The 3,726-nt window shown below is 42.5% G+C and overlaps 1 non-coding gene across 1 annotated transcript; it reads left to right on the top strand.

The window, feature by feature from the left end:
• The first annotated feature begins 3,370 nt into the window (after positions 1–3,370).
• LOC131224393 (small nucleolar RNA R71) lies at positions 3,371–3,477 on the top strand. Its single transcript, XR_009160881.1, has one exon. It is a non-coding gene; the product is annotated as a small nucleolar RNA R71 (small nucleolar RNA).
• Positions 3,478–3,726: the final 249 nt, after the last annotated feature.

Below are 3,726 nucleotides of genomic sequence, written 5' to 3' on the forward strand. Positions count from 1 at the left end.
TATGGGTCGCCTCAAGGGAATCAGAGGTATTAAGGCGAGAAAGGTGATCGGCCACTACGTTCTCTACTCCCTTTTTATCTTTAATTTTCAAATTAAATTCTTGGAGTAGAAGGATCCATCGTTTCAAACGGGGCTTAGAATCATTCTTAGAAAGAAGATACTTAAGTGCCACATGATCTGTGTAGATAATGATCTTGGATCCGATCAAGTAGGACCTAAATTTGTCCAAGGTGAACACTACAGCTAAGAGTTCCTTTTCCGTAGTCGAGTAGTTCACCTGGGCAGAATTTAAAGTTGTACTTGCATAATGAATGACGTAGGGCCTCTTATCTTTTCTCTGGCCTAGGACCGCCCCAAGAGCATAATCAGAAGCATCGCACATAAGCTCAAAAGGAAGGCTCCAGTCGGGTGGCTGCATGATAGGTGCAGTGGTTAACATGCCCTTAAGCTTGGTGAAAGCTTCCTGGCATTGCTCAGTCCACTCGTACGGAGCATCCTTTTGAAGAAGAGTACATAAAGGACGTGAGAGGAGACTAAAGTCCTTTATGAATCGCCTGTAAAATCCTACGTGTCCTAAGAAGGATCGTATGTGTCTGATGTTCTTGGGTGGAGGTAGGTTAGAGATAAGATCGATTTTTGCCTTATCTACCTCGATTCCCTTGGACGAGATGATATGCCCAAGGACAATTTTCTTCTGAACCATGAAATGACACTTCTCCCAATTAAGTACCAAGTTCTTCTCTTCACATCTTTTCAGCACACATTTAAGACTTTCCAAGCACTTACTGAAAGATGGACCATAAACAGAGAAATCGTCTATGAAGACCTCTAGATATTACTCCACCATATCAGAAAAGATACTAAGCATACATCGCTGAAAGGTGGCAGGGGCATTACATAGCCCGAATGGCATCTTTCGATAGGCAAAGGTGCCGTAGGGACATGTAAATGTGGTCTTTTCCTGGTCTTCAGGGGCTATCTCTATCTGGTTGTAGCCCGAATACCCGTCAAGGAAACTGTAATAGGAATGACCAGCTAACCTTTCCAGGATCTGATCAATGAATGGTAAAGGAAAGTGGTCTTTCCTCGTGACGCTATTCAACTTCCTGTAGTCAATGCACATTCTCTAACCAGTAGTGACTCTAGTTGGCACGAGTTCATTATTAGCATTGGCTACGATGCTGATTCCGAACTTCTTAGGGACCACTTGAGTTGGACTCACCCATTGACTATCAGATATAGGGTATATAATACCCACGTCTAATAGTTTAAGAACCTCAGCCTTAACCACTTCCTTCATGTTTGGATTTAGTCTACTTGTGGTTGCCGAGCGGTTTTTGCATTATCCTTAAGATATATGCGGTGAGTACAAATCGAGGGATCGATTCCCTTGAGGTCCGCTATCGTCCATCCCAAGGCTCCTTTATGCTCAATGAGAGTAGATATGAGCATACTCTCTTGTTCTTTCTCCAAGTGGGCAGAGATCACCACTGGGTATGTCTCATCTTGACCTAAATAGGCATATTTCAAATCAGAGGGTAAAGGTTTTAGGTCAAGCTTCGGCGGCTTGAGGTTAGACGGTAGAGGCACTACATCAGTTTGTGGCAATTCTTCAAATTGTGGCCTCCACCGATTAACTTCAAGTACCAGTGCAGTATCAAGCAAGGCGCACGTCTCCCTAATCATGTCATCATCAAAATCAGGGGAGTGGGCCAGACACGTCTCTAGATGGTCAGAGGATAAGGTTAGAGGTGTCGTATCTTCCACGAAAGAGTCAATCATGTTAATGTCGTGGAAATCGTCATCCTCCTCTAAGTTTCTGCCGTTATTGAAAAAGATATTTGACTCCAATGTCATATTCCCAAAAGACATAGTCATGACACCATTACTGTAATTTATAATTGCATTTGAAGTGGCAAGGAATGGACGACCAAGAATGACGGGGATCTGAGTGCTTATGTTATTAATTGGTTCGATGTCCAGGATGATAAAATCTACAGGGTAGTAAAATCTATCAACTTGGACCAACACATCCTCAATTATCCCTCTTGGTACATGAACAGAGCGATCAGCAAGTTGTAGTGTGGTTAGGGTAGGTTTTAATTCACCTAAACCTAACTGTTTGTATACCGCGTAGGGAATCAGATTGACGCTTGCTCCTAAGTCAAGAAGTGCATGATCAATTCAATGGTCCCCTATTACACATGATATGGTTGGGCTACCGGGATCCTTAAATTTCTGTGGCACGTCTTGCTTTAGGATGGCACTCACTTTTTCAATCAAGAAAATTTTCTTTTGAATACTTTGCCGTCTTTTGGTCTTGCATAAGTCTTTCAGAAATTTGGCATATGAAGGAATTTGTTTCACGACATCAAGTAGAGGAATGTTGACTTTCACTTATTTCAACACCTCTAGGATATCCTGAGAGTTAGAGAGAGGTTTTGGTGACAATAACCGTTGGGGGAACGGAGCAACTGGCTTCTCTAGAAGTTCCGGTTCTAATTTTTGTGGGGCATCACTAGATCCATCATTTTTGTCCTCTTCTGGTTCTTGAGGCTTTTTGTGCCTAACCAGAAGAGTTTTATCAATGATTTTTCCACTCCTAAGAGTGGTGATGGATTTAGCATGCCCCATCTGATTTGAAGAGTTGGGATCATTAATCTCGTACTGCGGTTTATGATTGGGGAGAGGTTGTGCAGGAAGCATCCTCTTTTCTATAACCGTCATACGAGAATCTATCTTTTGCATAAAATCTGTGATTCCCCGCATTGCCTGAGCCAGCTCTTGTATGGAATTTTAAACCGGTTCCTCTTGAGGTTTCACTTGATTTGGATTTTGATTGAAGAAACCTGGAGGAGTAGCCGTTTGTCCGTTCCTCCAACTAAAGTTTGGATGATTTTTCCAGCCAGGATTGTACGTATTGGAGTTAGGTCTAGTAAAAGGTCTTTGATAGTTGTTTACGGCATTAGCTTGTTCATTCAACACTCCTCGAAAGGCGGGTATTGTAGGACAATTTTCCGTTGTATGAATGTTGCAATCACAGATGCCGCAAATAATTTCATTAACCTTATCCTTCTTTCCTTCCATGGCCTCAACTTTCCTTATGAGCGTAGTCACTTTACACTAGAGATCATCCTCTTCTTTCAAGAGATATAATCCACCTTTCTCCTTTAATTGAGTCGGCCTAGACATGGTGTTCGACTTTGCGTAATAGTCCCAAGATTGTGTTTTTTTAGCCAGACTGTCGAGGTAGTCACATACCTCGTCAACATTTTTATTGATGAACTCTCCATTACACATTGTCTCGACCATTTGGCGCATGGAAGATGTCAGTCCATCATAGAAAAAATTTGTAATGCGCCACATTTCAAATCCGTGTTGTGGGCATGAACTGACCAAATCTTTGAACCTTTCCCAACATTGGAAGAATGTTTCATCTTCCTTTTGGCCAAAGTTCATGATTGCTTTTCTGAGGGTAATTGTTTTATGATGTGGGAAGAATTTTTTTATGAATTCCCTCTGCATGTCGTTTCATGTGCCAATGGATCTAGGACGCAGTGAATGTAACCACGTCTTAGCTTTCTCTTTTAAGGAAAAATGAAAGAGTTTCAGTATCACGCCCCAAACTCGGAAAACGGGCTCACAAAATTCCCGATCGCCGAATCCGGTGCCGACAGCCTCCGTAGCACCCCATTCTCGGCTCCCAGCGCCCATACGCCAGATTCC

The sequence above is a fragment of the Magnolia sinica genome, chromosome 13 (assembly GCF_029962835.1).
Source record: "Magnolia sinica isolate HGM2019 chromosome 13, MsV1, whole genome shotgun sequence".
In the NCBI taxonomy this organism is placed as follows: domain Eukaryota; kingdom Viridiplantae; phylum Streptophyta; class Magnoliopsida; order Magnoliales; family Magnoliaceae; genus Magnolia; species Magnolia sinica.